This window comes from Sus scrofa, chromosome 14 (assembly GCF_054392235.1).
Source record: "Sus scrofa isolate SSC_HxYL_T2T_F1_AM1 chromosome 14, Sscrofa_HxYL_maternal_Yorkshire_Landrace_v2.0, whole genome shotgun sequence".
NCBI lineage: Eukaryota > Metazoa > Chordata > Mammalia > Artiodactyla > Suidae > Sus > Sus scrofa.
Window position 1 is genome coordinate 60,340,891 of NC_139396.1, and position 18,128 is coordinate 60,359,018.

The window sequence follows — 18,128 nt, forward strand, 5'->3', positions numbered from 1 at the left end:
ATTTCTCTAACAATCAGTGATGTTGAGCATTTTTTCATGTGCTTGTTGGCCATCTGTACATCTTATTTGGAGAAATGTCTATTCAGGTCTTTTGCCCATTTTTTCCATTGGGTTGTTGGCTTTTTTGCTGTTAAAATGTATAAGTTGTTTGTATATTTTAGAGATTAAGCCCTTGTCAGTTGCATTGTTTGAAACTATTTTCTCCATTCTATAAGTTGTCTTTTTTTTATGGTTTCCCTTGCTGTGCAAAAGTTTGTCAGTTTGATTATGTCCCCTTGGTTTATTTTTGTTTTTATTTCTGTTGCCTTGGAAGACTGACCTGAGAAAACATTTGTAAGGTTGATGTCAGAGTGTTTTGCCTATGTTCTCTTCTAGGAGATGATGGTGTCTTGTTTTATGTTTAATTCTTTAAGCCATTTTGAGTTTATTTTTGTGCATGGTATAAGGGTGTGTTCCAGTTTCACTGGTTTAGATGCACCAGTTCTACATGTCCAGTTTTCCCAGCACCACTTGCTGAAAACACTGTCTTTTTTCCATTTTATATCCTTGCCTCCTTTGTCAAAGATTAATTCAATCTTTTGCTCACTCACTCTGTTCTACTTGCACTACCCTCTTTGCTGTTTCTCAAACTCTGTGCCACCTCAGGGCCTTGGCACTTGCCATTTCTTCTGCCTGAAATGTTCTTCCCTCAGGTATACATCCATATGGCTCACGTTGCACACTCTCTTCTCAAGTGTCACCTCCTTGGAGAGGCCTTCCCTAACTATCTGACCTAAAGCAGCACACACCCTTCCTCTCTAGTCCTATTACTCTAGTTTATTTTAATTCATGGCACTTATCCCATCTGTCATATTATGTCATTTACTTGTTTATTGCCTGTCACCCCTATTAGAACATCTATCTGATTTGTTCACTGCTGCCTCCAGCACTGAAAATACAACTCCTATCACATAGTAGGTGTTCAATACAAGGTGAATAAATACAAAAATCCTATGAGGTAATTACCTTTATTATCTCCATTTTACAGATTATAAACTGAGGCACAGAGAGACTAAGTTATTTGCCCCAAGGTCATAGGGCCAAAAGTGGCAGAGGAGGGGTTCAAATATAAACCATCTTGCTCTAAAACCCACATTCTTAACCCCAAAATGGCTTAGGATAGTAGAATAATAGCATATTGATGAAATGGAGCAGATTTTAAAGAGACATCTTCAGGAAAGACAGGCTAAGGGAAGCATAACTTCCATTCATTAAGCATGAAATTTGAACCAGAAAAAAAAACTGGCACGTGTAAGTGTAACAAACTCAGATGCCTTGACTTTTGGTGTATCCTGGGCTCTGGAAGAACCAAAGCTAATCTGTGGCTAAATGTGCACTTCAGAGCTCCCCATGGTCTAGAATTAGTAGTTCCCAAAATAATGAGATATGAACCCTCTAGTGTTAGAAGAAGGGATCAGGCAGCTAAGACCTGGCCATTTACAAAATGATCTCCACATGTGTCACAGAACAACCCTGCAGGTTGGGACTCCTGCCAGCCATCTGCAACATGAGGACCGGGACCGCATCTGTCCTGTTCCTTGCCAAATCCTGAGACCCTCAAGTGGCAGCTGGCAGACAATCAGCAAAAGATGAATCTTGGAAGTGGAATGAATATTAGAGATGAGAAAACAGAGGCTCAGAGAGGGGATGCCACTTTTCCAAAGTCACACAGCTAACAGGCAGCTGGTTCCTTTTGACACTTCAACTCTCCAGGGAGTATTGTTTCTCCTGCCAGGACAAGGACAATTCAAACAGCCAGACCTTACCGTGCATTTGATGTTTTTAAGGTAGAGAAAAAGGAAGCTCATCTGCAGAGTGTGATTGGCTGATAGCCTCTAGCTGCTGCACCTTCAAGAGACTCCAGAGACCCACATTCCCAGGGCTGCTCCCAGCCTCTGACTGAGCACAGTGACAGTAGTACAGCTGGGCCACTCAAGAGAGACACAGGACTCCTTGACAGGCAAGCCTTGCTCCAGGGCTCCCCATCAGCCTGGCCCTGACTTTCTCATGGCTGCACCAGAGTCTCAGACTCTTTCCACTCAACCTTCCTTCCTGCTCCTCCCTTTTCACAGGTGTCAGACCCATATCTCACTCTATTCCTGCCCTGTCTCCTCTTCACCCCTCACAAGCACTCACCCCCCCTCATTGTCTCCTAACATCTGCCTCTTGCAGGTCCTGAACTGGCAAGATGGATTCTCAAGTGGGAACCTGATCCATCCAATAGGCTTCTTTCTGTCTTTCTTTCTTTCTAGGGTGCACTCAGAGAATATGGAAGTTCCCAAGCTAGGGGTCGAATCACAGCTACAGCTGCCAGGCTACACCGCAGCCACAGCAATGCGGGATCCAAGCTGATCTAAGACCTAAGCCACAGCTCACATCAATACCAGATTCCCAACCCACTGAGGAAGGCCAGGGACCGAACTCGAACCCTCATGGATTCGTTTCTGCTGCGCCACAACGGGAACTCCCATCCAATGGGCTTTTGAAGGACACTAGGTAATTGCAGTAGAGTGAATAATAATTCTGCCCCCCAAAGATATCTGCACCCTAATCTGTGGAACCTATGGATATGTTACTTTCTATAGCAAAAAGACTTTGCAGATAAAATTAAGTTAAGGATTTTGGGATGGAGAGAAAATATCCCTGGACTTTTTTAGGTGAACCCAATGTAATTACAAAGCCCTTATAAAAGGGAGGCAGGAGGTCACAGAGAAAAGAATATGCTGCATTGTTGGCTTTGAAGATGGAGGAAGGGGCCAGGAGCAACCTCTAGCAGCTGGAAGAGGCAAGGAATGGATTCTCCCCCGGATCCTGCAGAAGGAACCACCCCTAGTGACATCTTGATTTTAGTCCTTGGTTTCAGTTTTCGGTAAGCCCTTGCTTTCATTCTTCTAACCTCCAGAATTTAGAAGAATACATTCGTATTGTTTTAAACTACAACATTTGTGGTAATTTGTTACAGCAGCCATAGGAAACTCATACAATAATGAAGTAAAAGGGGGTAGCTGGATCGTCACATTAACCAAGTTTTAATCTGTAGCTCCTCCATCACATGAGGCTATATTCTTAAGGCATTCTTAACTAGGCCATGTTTCAATGGTCCTGCTGCTGCCAGGAATGGACAATACTGTGATTAAAGCTTTCACACTATGCATTTCAGACAGGAGGTACTACTCTCTGCATGGTGGATGACACAGCTCACAGTTTACCTTGTCCTGGGTTTTCTGAGCCACTCCCACCCCAAGACAGTGAATGTATCTGTTGACACTCCCAGTGTCAAGATCAGGGGCCAGTCCTGCCTTTGAATCCCAGTTCTGCCACTGTCCATTATCTGTGAACCTGAGTAAGTCACCTTTCACCCTGAGCCATCATTTCTCCCCCAGAATCATGGGGCTGGCTGTACCTGCCTCTAGGGGTTCTCTGGAGCAGGGGCTGGGAAAAGTCTGCTGACAATAATGACTAGTGATAACCAGCCTTCCTCAAAGGAAGAAACAGACCTCTGGTATCTGCATGCATTTAATTTTAGTTCACCCATTGCACAACTATTTATTGAGAGTCGGCCACATGCCCAGTAACCCAGGTGCTAAGCTAGAGCAGGGGACAGCAAATTTCTGGAAGGGGCCAGATGGCAAATATTTTAGGCTTTGCAGGATATATGGTCTCTGTCAGAACTTCTCAACTCTGCCTCTGGAGGAAGAAGAGAAGGCAACTGGAGAAAAGACATGAGCGAACAGGCATGGGTGTGCTCTAAACCTTTATTTTCAAAAACAGGCATCTGGCCCATAGACCATAGTTTGCCAACCCCTGGCCTAGATACAAGATTTACCTCCAAGAATAAAATAGATATGGTTCTTGCCTAAGGAAATCTCCCATTTGCATTCAATATTTTTCTTAAATTAAAAAAAAAAGAAAAAGCTTTAACTCCTCCTTCTTTGTATCACAGAGGTAGTACAGGACAGAGCCCAAGCTTTGAAACCAGAACTCCTGGGTTCCAGTCCTGGCTCTACCACCAGATAGCTGTGTGATCTTGAGCCAGATATTTACCCTCTCTGTGTATGCTTCAGTTTCCTTGTTGGCCAAATGAGACGGGAATAATACCTACTCATAGGGGTGCTGTGGGAATCAATGAAGTAGTTGTCCCACATGCGGCAAAGACTTAACTACTCTCTGAGATAGGATAATTATCCCTATTCTCAAGGTGAGGAAATGAAGGCCCAGGAAGGTGGCATGGCTTGTTGCATCACACAGCTGGGAAACTACACAGTCAGATTTCACCCCACTTCTGTCTGACTCCAAGCTGGGAACCCTCAATCACTGTGCTTAGAAGATCCATGTGCTTAACTCACACAGTCATCTCTGATTTTCAGGGGAAATAATAACTAGTTGAGTTTTGGATCTTTCCAACTTTGAAGCATCAAATAGAAAATAAATTTAATTTTGAAAGCCTGCTGAGGTTCCCAGGGGTGCTTGCTTTCTGCATGAGTTTAAAAAGCTCCTGAGTCTAGGGGGAGATGCTGGGGGAGAAATTCATGCCTCTTTCATTAGCTGCCCTTCTAGATCCCCCAGGCAAAAAGCACACAAAATCCAGACCCTGACATTGCCACAGTCTTGTGCATCCCACCTTCATTCCCTTCACACCACTTTGGCGGGATAAACTCTTTTTATCGTTCTTTCTAGACTTTTTTTTTTTTTTTTTTTTTTTTTTGTCCTTTTAGGGCCACACCCTTGGCATACGCAGGTTCCCAGGCTAGAGGTCGAATTGGAGCTGTAGCCACTGGCCTATACCACAGCCACAGCAATGCGGGATCCGAGCCATATCTGCGACCTACACCACAGCTCACAGCAACGCTGGATCCTGTACCCAGGGAGCGAGGCCAGGGATCGAACCCACAACCTCATGGTTCCTAGTCGGATTCGTTTCCGCAGCACCACAACAGGAACTCCTTTCTAGACTTCTGAAAAAAACAGTATAACCCATTTCCCAGTCCCCTCCCACTCCCATTCATGCACCCATTCATCCTCTCAGCAGAGACCTACTATGTGCTGAGTACCTACTACATGCTCAACATCATCTGGGCCTTCAGGATATAGTGATGCCCAAGACAAAGTACAGACTCGGTGCTCACAGAGCACCCTGTCCAGAGTGAAAGACCAATATGAAATGCGGACAGGTACAGAGAGACTCAGTGAGAAATTACAGGAAATTGTGAGCTTGAGGGTTGCTGTTAAATGGGCACAGTTTCAGTCTTGCAAGATGAAAGAGTTTCTGAGGCTGGTTACATAACACTGAATGTACTGGCCACTGCTGAGCTGTATACTTAAATGGCAAAAATGGAAAAATTTATGTGATGTGTATTTTACAACAATTTTTAAAATTTTTTAAATTTGCTAAACTTTCTCCTTTCCATCTTCTCTCAAAGTGTCCACATCTCTCAGCAAGAAATTATATACCTCGTTTACCAATTCTCATGAAGGAATCAAATGTTCCAAATAGGCAAATTTGTCAGGTTCTTGAACTTTACTCCCCAAGGGGAAAGGAATCTGGCATTTGTTGTGAGCCCATCACATGCCCCTCTGCAGAGCTTTCATATTTAATACTCACAAGATAGATATTTTTCTTCCTGTTTTACAGATGAGGAAACTGAGGCTAAGGGAACTTAAGGAAATTATCTAAGATTTCATATCTAAGAAGTGGCAGACCAGAATCTGGGCCAGGGACTATGTTTTAAGAGCAAGCATTTCAAAGAAAATAAGATGAAGCTATTGGGTTTTTATAACCCAGCCTCAAAAGTCATATAAGGTTTCATTCTGCCATAGTCACAAGCTTACCCAGATTCAAAGGGAAAAAACCTAGACACTGCCACTCAACAAAGAGACCATCAAAATCCCATCATGAGAAGAGTATCTGAGATGGAAGATACTGCTGTAAAACTTGGAAAATGCAACCTGCCACAAGTTCTTGGGTAAAAATGACCCCCTTCCAGGATCACCATTCTGGTTCCACTCCCTTTGCTGAGCTTAGGCATGCAATGTGGTTCTATCCAGTGAGTTGTAGGGAGAAGTCTGCTGGGGTTTTCAGAGAAAGGCCTTTTTTTGCTCTCTAAAAGAGACTCACAGAGTTCCCGTCGTGGCGCAGCGGAAACGAATCTGACTAGGAAGCATGAGGTTGCGAGTTTGATCGCTGGCCTTGCTCAGTGGGTTAAGGATCCAGTGATGCCATGAGCTGTAGTGTAGGTCACAGACACGGCTTGGATCTGGTGTTGCTGTGGCTGTGGTGTAGGCCGGCAGCAGCAGCTCTGATTAGACCCCTAGCCTGGGAACCTCCATATGCCGTGGGTGTGGCCCTAAAAAAACAAAAAAAAAAACAAAAAAAAAAGAGAGAGAAAGAGAGAGAGAGAAATACACACACAAAAGAAAATGGAACTTATTCCATGACTGAATATTAATTTGCATCTGAAAATGGCGTCTAGAACTGGGAGAGCCATCCTGTGACCACTGGGGCTATTGACATTAAGACAATAGGATGACAATGAGGTACCACCTTACACCAGTCAGAATGGCCATCATTAACAGGTCAACAAATAACAAATGCTGGAGAGAGAGAAAAGGGAACCCTCCTACACAGTTGGTAGGAATGTAAATTGGTACCACCACTATGGAAAACAGTTTGGAGGTATCTCAGTAAATTAAATATAGAACTACCATATGACCCAGCAATCCCACTCCTGGGTATGCATCCAGACAAAACTTTCATTGAAAAAGATATATGCACCCCCATGTTCATTGCAGCACTATTCATAATGGCCAAGACATGGCAACAACCTAAATGTCCATTAAGAGATGAATGGATTAAGAAGATGTGTGTGTGCATGTGCGTGTGTGAATATACACACAACGGAATACAATTCAGCCATAAAAAAGAACAAGATAATGCCATTTGTAGCAACATGGATGGAACTAGAGACTCTCATACTAAGTGAAGTAAGTCAGAAAGAGAGAGACAAATACCAAATGGTACCACTTATATCTGGAATCTAATATATTGCACAAATGAACCTATCTACAGAAAAGAAACAAACTCAGGTACTTAGAGAACAGACTTGTGGTTTCCAGGTTTGTGGGGTGGGTAGGGAGCCAGATGGACTGGGAGTTTGGGGTTACTGGATTCAAACTATTGCATTTGGAGTGGATAAGCAATGAGATCCTGCTGTATAGTACAAGGCCATGTGATGGACATGATGGAGGATACTGTGAGAAAAAGAATGTGTGTATATACTCTTTTTGTGTATATGTGTGTGTGTGTGTGTTTATATGACTGGGTCACTTTGCCGTATAGCAGAAATTGACAGAACATTGTAAATAAACTATAATAGAAAAAATAAAAATCTTTAAAAAAAGATAAATATTCTAAAGACCCCAGGGGGAAATAAGACAGTAGAATGGCAGAGCAGAAATGTGAGAACACTGGTCCTTGGTGAAATTAACAAGGTGCTGAATTAATCATGGAATCACTGTTTTTTGAGATAATAAATTTTTCTTAGTAAGTCAGATGAATCATGATTTTTTTTTTGGTCCCAATAAAATCATTCTGATTGATACAAATAGCTAAATTTTTTTTTTAATTTTTTTATTTTCCCACTGTACAGCAAGGGGGTCAGGTTATCCTTACATGTATACATTACAATTACATTTTTTTCCCCCACCCTTTCGTCTGTTGCAACATGAGTATCTAGACAAAGTTCTCAATGCTATTCAGCAGGGTCTCCTTGTATATCTATTTTAAGTTGTGTCTGATAATCCCAAGCTCCCAATCCCTCCCACTCCCTCCCTCTCCCCCCTGGGCAGCCACAAGTCTCTTCTCCAAGTCCATGATTTTCTTTTCTGAGGAGATGTTCATTTGTGCTATATATTAGATTCCAGTTATAAGTGATATCATATGGTATTTGTCTTTGTCTTTCTGGCTCATTTCACTCAGTATGAGAGTCTCTAGTTCCATCCATGTTGCTGCAAATGACATTATGTCATTCTTTTTTATGGCTGAGTAGTATTCCATTGTGTATATATACCACATCTTCCGAATCCAATCATCTGTCAATGGACATTTGGGTTGTTTCCATGTCCTGGCTATTGTGAATAGTGCTGCAATGAACATGCGGGTGCATGTGTCTCTTTTAAGGAGAGTTTTGTCCGGATAGATGCCCAAGAGTGGGATTGCGGGGTCATATGGAAGTTCTATGTATAGATTTCTAAGGTATCTCCAAACTGTTCTCCATAGTGGCTGTACCAGTTTACATTCCCACCAACAGTGCAGGAGGGTTCCCTTTTCTCCACAGCCCCTCCAGCACTTGTTAACAAATAGCTAAAATTTTTATTGAGGATTTACTATGTACCCACAGCACAGCACAGGGTACCAGAGTTCTGCTACTGGGCTAAGTATTGGACATTTATTACCAAATTTAATCTTCACAGCAACTCATGAGGCAGGCACTGTTATTAACCTCATTTTACAGAGAGGAAGATGAAGCTCAGAGACAATATGAAAAGTGTCCAAGGGCTCACAGCTAGTGCCAGAGCGGGGATTCGAACCTGGGGTGGATGCCCTTGTATTTCACTACTTTTCTATAAAACTGCCTCCCTTGACTGTCCACAGGCTGCCTGCTCCCTCCATTCAAAACTCCACTCTTACTTACAAGTTGATTCAGAGAGCAGCTGTTGCAGCCATGGGCTTATGAATCAGGCCTACTGGAAGCAATTGCAATCTTTGAACAATTCCGTGAAGATACTTAAGAGCCATACTATGAAATCTAAACCAGATGTGATTTACCCCCAAGGATGGCAATTCAAGCTCCAGCTGGAATGGAAAGATGAAATTTGCAGAGGAGAGCTCTCTCTGCTTTGAAACATCATACACCTGCCTCCTCAAAAGTGAGATCCCAATTTAGTTCAAGCACTGCTTGCAGAATTTTTTTTCAGTTGGGATAAAAGTCTTAAAACACAGTTCAAGTGCTTTGCTCAAGTGTTTAAAGCACACCTTTCAGAGAACAACAAGGCTTTCTGGCAATAAACTGAATAGACCAATAAAGGGCTTGGACAATCTATATCCAGAGAAGCCAGGAAAAGCCACAGAGATAAGAACATCTCTTGACAAAACAAAGAAACCAGCAGGCAGAAACTCAGACATAGTGATTGATACTAGACATTGTGACCCTTCATTATGGTCTCAAAGCAATCTGGGGTGACATTAAAATTAGTGATTGGAGTTCCCGTGGTGGCCCAGTGGTTAATGAACCCAACAGACCCATGAGGACGTGGGTCTGATCCCTGGCCTCACTCAGTGGGTTAAGAATCTGGCGTTGCAGTGATCTATGGTGTGGGTCAAATATGCAGCTCCAATCTGGTGTTGCTGTGGCTGTGGGGTAGGCCGGCAGCTGCAGCTCTGATTCGACCCCTAGCCTGGGAACCTCCATATGCCATGGGTGTGGCCCTAAAAAGGCAAAAAAATAAAAATAAAAATAAATTAGTGGTGCCTTGTAGTTTGATCCAGGAATAATCATTTCAAATTCTAGATCTCGTAAACTTCATTTTTGCAGCTCTACAATGTCTCTATATTTGACTTATGGGTAGAAAGACTTTCGGTTATATCTGAACAGCCTCCCTAAAATAAAAAAAAACAAATGAGAATTTATCATTTCTGTTATAAAATGACCAGGAGTCTTTTGCTTCAGGTAAAGCTGGATCCAGGCACTCAGATAATATGACCAAAGCTGTCTTTCCCTGGTCATGATTCTGCTTTTCTCTGTGCTGACTTCATTTTTAAACAAGGTCCCTCCTTGCAGTAAACCCATTACTCAGGGTAACATACCTATCTCCTAGTGGAGAGGGAAGCTCTTCCCCACTTGTGATAGTTTTTTGTGGATATTTACCTCACCTACATAGCAAACTAAAGCTGAGGATGAGCAAGGACAGAGAAAAAGCTGTGGAAGATAATGATTTGAGGATCTTTGGTGGAGTTCAGAAGAATGAGCTAATGTTGGAAAGTCCCTGGCACATAGTAGGTGCTCAATCAAATCTGTTGTTCAGAGACTGTCAGTGTTCATCCACATCCCCTAGGAACTTGTCAGACAGCATGCTCTTGTCACTGTGCATCTGAGGGCTTCTCTTGGCCCATTTACAGGGCAGGTCAGAAACGAAAGGGAGTTAATGTAGCCCGATCAATTCAGAAGGAGAGATTGTGTTAGAAAATAAACACCTCAGCTTCCTCATCTCTCAGATGGGACAACTCTGAGGCTTGTATTCTCTGCTGTCTCCCAGAGTCCTCCGCAGAATGGAGCTCCAGGCTCCAATCACCTACAGTGTATCAGCCTAATGCCTCACCCTTTACTGACTTCCTCTCATATGCCAACCCTCCATACCCTATGTTTTCCTGAGATCACCTCCCAAATAGACCACCTGCACCAAATCTCAGGGTGTACTTCTGCGGAAATCCTGCCTAAAACAAGCATGAATGCAAATAAGCCTAGAATCATAGAATATTAAACTGAATGGAACATGTGCCTGGACTTTTAAAGCCCCCGGTGGTGGAAACTATATCTTGTCTTTGTATCTTCACTAACCAAGCAGGGGTTGGGCATATAGTAGGTGCTTGGAAAATGTTGGCTGAAAAATGGATCAATAAACAGATCAAACAAAAAATGGGTCAACTTTAAAATCTACTTTGAAATAAGTATGACACAAACACACAGATGCTTGAGCTACTGGTTGGGAAATTATGGATAATGGTGCTTGAGGGCAGAGAGAGGAATGGATTAGAAATCAAGAAATAGGAGTTGTGTTTAAAAAAAAAAAAAAAAGGAAAACAAAAAGATATAGGAGTTGTGGTTCTACCTTGCTATTGACTGGTTGTGGGACCTTGGTATTGCAATCTTCTGAGCCTCACCTGTAAGTTGGGTGAGGTGCCCAGATCCCAGAACCAGGTTGATTTGGTTCAAATCTCACATAGTCCATTGACTAGCTGTGTGAATGTGGACAAGTTACCAAACCTCTCTATGCCTGAAGTTCTTCTAGTACAGGACTTATCAGCCTTGGAGCTATTGATATTTGGGGCCAGGTCAATCTCTGTGGTGGGGGAAGGGCTCTCCTGTTCACTGTAGGATGTTTAGCAACATTCCTGGCCTCTGCAGAGCACAGGCCAGTAGTACTCCCTTGAGACAACTGAAAACTGCCTCTGGATGTTGCCAAATGTCCCCGGGGAGCAAAATCACTCCCAACTGAAAACCACTGCTAGAAAATGGGATAATAATGGAATATATCTCATGAAATTAGTGAGTATTAAATGAGCCAAATAATTGAAAATCTTAGAATAGTGCCTGGCATATAGTAAGTACTGGATGAGTATATTATTATTATATTATTACTATTATTGTTATTATTATTACTATTATCAGCTCTATCAAAATTTACAGGTAAATTGTGGACCAAAGCAACTAGTGAAGCTCAAGGTTAAAACCACATTTGGAATCATTCTTCTTGACCCCAATTGGCCAACTGAAAAATTTAGAATCAGAAAGACCCGCGACTGAACCCCAATGTGCCATATATTGAATGTGCATATTGTCTGACAAAACACAGAACACCCAGTTAAACTGGATTTTAGATAAACAACAAATAATTCTAAAGAATTATTGGGGTAAGTATACTCCCAGATATTTCATGCAACATAATTATACTTTAAAATGATCTGCCATCAAAAATTCAAATTTAACTGAGTATCCTATATTTTTATTTGCCAAAGCTGGCACCCCTCTAAATGTATGACTTGACAATTTAATTTAACCTCTCTGAGTTGCAGTTTCCTCACCTTCTGGATAAAAATTCCTACCTCACTGGGTTATTGCAAGGAATAGAAAAACATAGTAAATGTGAAGTGCAGTGCCTAGCATTACAATGAAACAAATGATAGAAACCAGAATTATATACTCAGGGAATTAAATAATATTTTGTTATTTACAGAGAAGGTAATCCTTGAGAGCAGACTCTGTCTGTCTTATTCATTAGTGCTGCCCCTGAATTAAGCAAGGAGCAGAGAAGAGCACACATGCTTGGAAGCCAAACACCTTGGGTTTGAGACCCAGCTCCATCACTTACAGGCTATGCAACCTTGAGCAAGTCATTTAATCTCTCTGTGCCTCCATTTCCTCACCTGGAAAATTAGAATAATATTAGAACCTACTGCATTGGATTATTGCAAAGATTAACTGAGTCAATAATAAATATAAACCCTTTAGTGCCTGGCTCCTGTTATGTGCTCACCTAATCCTGGTTGAATGAATGAGTGCATGAGGGCAGCTGTATTTTACCACATTTCAATCCATACAAGAATCCATTTACCTGTCTCTTAACAATATAATCACAGATCTCCACAATTTCCAGCCTTTCTCTGAGATTAAGGGTCTAACCTCCACTTTCAAACACACGTAACACTCTTCTCTGACCCAGGTCACTTAAAGCATGCTGTTTCCAGCAGTAGCCAGAATCCTGAAAGATGCTCACTAGAGTAAAGTAAACAAGCGAACAGTGAATTTATTGTGTAGGTTTGAATTTAATAGAGCCAAGGTGCAGGCTGGCTGCAAGAGGCAAAAATTAAATGGTGACCTTTTCAAAATTTGCTTTCTCTGATGCAAATGCTAGCCCATGGCTGCAACCAGACATTTATCAGGTCTGATTAGTAGATTTATAGTCAAACAATTCTAAATGCACGGGAAACAGAACGTGCTCTAACTTAACTGCACCCAGACCTCTTTGTCAATGTTGGACTGTTCAATGTTACCCAGCCACTTTCCATGCCCCAGACATACAAATGCCCCATCAAGAATGACAGCATTTGCACTGCAGTTATTTTTTTTCCCACCAGCCATGCTGGGAAGCTGGAGGGAGGGAGAATGCTGAAAAGGAGAGAGAAAAACTGGCAAAGAAAAGGAGAGGAAATCTACAGCACTGAGAAGGAGACATCAGAGACTAAAGAACTCCCACTTGGCACGTTCATCATTCTTCATGCTCCTCCACTCCTTGTTCCTTAGAGAATCTCAGGAAGTTACTGAGATTTGCAAAGGGTATTAAATTCCATGGCCATAATCCCCTACCTCTGCAGAACTTGCACGAATTCTGATCTTTCTGACAGTTGATTCAATCAAAATTTAGTGAACTAAGCATCTATTGCTCCAAACTGTGGTGCTATTCAATTCAAAAAAATATATATTGGGCCTTGAGTGCACCAGGATAACTACCCTAAGAAGAGCGAGAGAAGAGAGGACGCGAGAGGGAGGAGGGAGCAGAGGAAGGAAGGTGGAAAAGAGGAAAGGGAAAAAAAGAGGAAGGACAATGAATGGGCATCTGTACCACGTGTCATATGTAATGAGGCTGTGTAATGTAGTAGTTGAGGTCATAGCCTTTAACCAGAGCCTGATTCTGAGCAACTGCTTCACTACTCCTTGCTGTGTGACCTCTGAAGTGTACCAAACCTCTCTGAGCTTCCATTTCCTCAATTGTAGAATGGAGATAATTGCCCAGAGCTGCTTGAGCTGTTGTGAAAACTCAGTCATGTGCCTGGTACAACAGTCAGTACCTAATAACCAGCAGATGTTATGACTGTCACCAGGTCCCATGCTGAGCCCTTCTGAGTCCCATCCCCACTTAAGCCAGCGGTACGGCTCAGCGCAATGTGTGCAGATCTGGTTGTGGGGCTGGAACTGATCCTTCGACATTAGCCCGTCTGTGTCTTCCAGACATTTCCCACTGCCAACATCTGCATCTCTGTGGGGTTTTTGACAGAACTACAGAAGCCACTCTGGTCAGCAAGTGGAGCAGGAAGTGCCAGGGCATCAGTCCCACCCCTAGCCAGGAGGTAGCCTTCTATCTACCACTCCCAGTTTCACTCTGGAGACTAGCTTAATGCTGTCCCCATCTTAATGACTTTCCCTTCCCACACTCTTCTGGCATCACAACTCCCAAATAAACCACTTACACAGAAATTCTTGCCTTGGGATCAGTTTCTTAACAGAGGCTCAGAGTGGTTGAGGCGATTGCCCAAGAACACATAGCTATTAAATAAAGGTATGGGTGGGAGTAGGGGAGGGTGGTTAAACTAGATCAGTCTCATTCCCTAAAGGCTGTGATCACTTGCCATCTGGTCTCCCTAAAACTAACAATATGCCAATGCTTAGGAACAGTAGCAGCCATCAAGCGGGGTTTTGCTGGATACCAGCATTCAACAAAAAAGGCTGCCAACCTCACCCTATACTTGATCCACTGATGCACTTTCTCTAACATCTCAAGTTTCCTCATCTCAACAGAGGTCAATATGGCAATAAGCTAAATTCTTTCTCTAGGATACTTGAATAGATGATTCAAGGGGCATTGCTGGATACCCATTCCCCAAAGCAGTGGTCCTGTGAGATGTGGTGTTAAAAATAAGAGTCCTAGGGGTAAAATTAGGTGGGGCAAATCCCTTGCTAACCCTCTCTTGGAACCTCCCAACATCGTTAGGATATTAAAGGTTCTAAGAAGTCCTGCAGCAAAGAACCGTTTTTAACCCAATGTTTTGCAGGCTTTTTTTTTTAACCATGAAATCTTTTCTGGGTTATTAATTATCAAGATTCTCTTTTTTTTTTTTTTTTTTTTTTTTTGTCTTTTTGCCTTTTCTAGGGCTGCTCCTGCCGCACATGGAGGTTCCCAGGCTAGGGGTCCAATCAGAGCTGTAGCTGTCAGCCTACGACAGGGCCACAGCAACGCAGGATCTGAGCCATGTCTGTGATCTACACCACAGCTCATGGCAACGCTGGATCCTTAACCCAGTGAGCAAGGCCAGGGATTGAACCCACAACCTCACGGTTCCTAGTCAGATTCATTAACCACTGAGTCACGATGGGAACTCCTAATTATCAAGATTCTTATAGAGTTTCTTCAATACGTGATGCTGGGAAAACCAGATAGCTACATGTAAGAATGAAATTAGAACATTCTCTAACACTATATGCAAAAATAAACTCGAGATGGATTAAAGACCTAAAGGTAAGACCTGATATCACAAAACTCCCAGATGAAAATATAGACAAAACTCTCTTTGACACAATCATAGCAATGCTTTTTGACTCCATCTCTAAAGTGAAGGAAATAAAAGCAAAAATAAATAAACGGTACCTAATTAAACTTAAAAGTGTTTGCACAACAAAGGAAACCATCCACAAAATGAAAAGACAACATACTGAATGGGAGAAAATATTTCCAAATGATATGACCAATAAGGGGTTAATATCCAACATATGCAAAAAACTCATACAACGCAACATCAAAAAAGCAAACAATCCAGTTAAAAAGTGAGTAGAAGAACTGAACGGACATTTTTTCCAAAGAGGAAATGCAGATGGCCAACAGGCACATGAAAAGATACTCAACATCACTAATCATCCAGGAAATGCAAATCAAAGCCACCATGAGATAACACCTCACACCTGGCAGAAGGGCTATCATCAAAAAGAACACAAACGACAAATGTTAATAAGGATGTGGACAAAAGGGATCCCTCAAACACTGCTGGTGGGAATGTAAATTGGTGTGGCCACTGTGGAAAACAATACAGAGGTTTCTCAAAAAAACTAAAAACAGAACTACCATATGATCCAGCATTCCATTCCTGGGTATATATTTAAAAAAAAAAAAACACTAATTCAAAAAGATGCATGCACCCCATTGTCATGGCAGCATTATTTGCATTTACCGAGATATGGAAGCAATTCTAAAGGTCCATCAACAGAGGACTGGATAAAGAAGATGTGATATATATATACATGGGTTTAAGAAGCACACTTGGTACCAATAAGTCAACAAGAGATCCATCCAGGGAATATTATGGTGCCAACTGGCAGGTACTACCACCTCTATCACGTGATGCCAAGAATCCAAAGGAAAGGATCATCAAAAACCGTCTTCAGGCTCACTTCATCACTACCCTTGCTATTGATCATGATTGTGTGATATGGCTGGTGACAAGAAATGGTTGAATAAAAAGGAAAAAGGAAAAACTAATGTAATATGGATACAGAGTTACTAGCCAGAAAAGTTGATTTAGTCAACATTCAAAAAATACCATTCACATCTAGAATATGCTCCAAAATAACACAGGAGGGAAGAAGTGGGCAGGAGCAGAGATTAAACAACACTGGTCATGGGTTGATAACTATGGAAGCTAGGTGATAGGTTCATCATCATATTCCTTCTACTTTGGCACATGTTTGACATCGCCCATAAAAAAGTACAAAGTGTATATTTATATGAGTAGTGTTTGGGGGAGGATTATATAAAGAGAAACATTGTAGAAGAGTGATGTATTTGGTTTAATAAACAATAAGGTCCTACTGTACAGCACAAGAAACTATACTCAATATCCTGTAATAAACCATGATGGAAAAAATATGAAAAAGAATATATGTAGAGAGATTATATATCTATATATTTATAAAGATTTTAAATATATATATTATATAAACTGAATCACTTTGCTGTACACCAGAAACCAACACAACATTGTAAATCAACTATACTTCAATTTTTAAAAACATATTTTGTTTCAAGGATTATAAAGATGTAATTATGAAAGATTGTATATGTTTGGAAATATTCTTCATATTATGCTAACAGAAATAAAATGCAATGAAGGAGTGAATTTAGGAGACATAGGATGGCAAGAGGAAGGCCAGAAGAGATGCATAGTTAGGGTTCAACAAAGTGAGGTGGACCTCTTGCCACATCTACTGCGAGAATGAAGACATTCCCGGCCATCAGATGGTTGACATTCCAGAAAACATCAACATCACTCTAAAAGGATGCTCAGAGGCACCCTGAGGAGAGACTTCAACCACATCAATGGAGGACTCAGTCTTCTCTGAAAGAAAAAGAGGCTCCAGGTTGACAAATGGTGGGGAAATAGAAAGTGGCAACAGTTCCTACTATCTATAGTCATGTACACAACATGATCACGTGTGTTACACTAGGCTTCCGTTACAAGACAAGGTCTGTGTATGCTTACCTCCCCATCAATATCATTATTCAGTAGAGCGGTTCTCTTGTGGAAATCCAAAATTTGGGGGGAGGGGGTGAAAAATACATCCACAGCGTTTGGATGAGGCCAGGCATTGCTTGTTCAATATCTCAAACCCAGAAAGATGAGTTGATTCTTGAAGGAAATGACATTGAACTTGTATTAAATTCAGCTTCTTTGATTCAGCAAGCCACAACAGTTAAAAACAAGTATATCAGAAAATCTGGGGATGATATATATGTTTCTGAAAAAGGAACAGTTCAGCAGGCTGATGAATAAGATCTGAGGTGTTCAGCTATGGAAACAAGATGCCAAGATGATTCTTCAGACCGATTTGTAATATTTTAAAGATGCAATAAAACCTCTATTGATTTGGTTGGCAAGGGAAGTAGGATGAAGGGTCTGATGGAAGCTGAACTGTAGAGGCATCACTCTCAGGTGCCTTGGGTATGGGCTCCCTCCTCCACGTGAGTGACAATAAGCTCTACACAGATTTGAAAAATAGTAATTGGGGCAGGGTGACCAGAGCTAGGGGATGTTCTAGATCTTCTTGGGAGAAGGTCTGTGGTAGTCTGGGAAGAGACTGAGAAGACAGAGAGTGTGATCACTTGGCAAAGTCAGGGCTACCAAAGCCTGCACCCTCAAAAACTCTACAAGATTGCTTTTCAGCACAGTTCTGATCACTGTAAGTAAACCAAGTATGGCAGGTGGCAAATTGTCTCCCAGCCTGTTTTTCAGTTCTTCCATAGCAGTCTTTCTCAACAGAGGTACCACTGGCACTTTGGATGGGACAATTTCTCACCGCATGGGACTGTCCCACGTAGTTCAGGAAGGTCAGCGTCTGGACCTTCCAGGAGTATTCCCTAGACATCATAAAAAACAAAAATGCCCCCATACATTTCTAAATGCTCACTAAGAAGTTAGTCTTATCTCCAGTTGAGAAACACTGTTCTGTAATAATAAAATGTTTGGATGGGCCCAAGATCACCAAGCCAAA

General features: G+C 41.8%; 1 protein-coding gene and 1 pseudogene across 8 annotated transcripts in view; one reads left to right on the top strand and one right to left on the bottom strand.

Annotated features, from left to right (window-relative positions):
- RPH3A (rabphilin 3A) overlaps positions 1-18,128 on the bottom strand; it is a 334,433-nt gene that overhangs the window by 221,956 nt on the left and 94,349 nt on the right. The gene's annotated exons all lie outside the window — the stretch shown is intronic.
- Positions 16,322-17,416, top strand: LOC146396593 (large ribosomal subunit protein uL6 pseudogene; annotated as a pseudogene).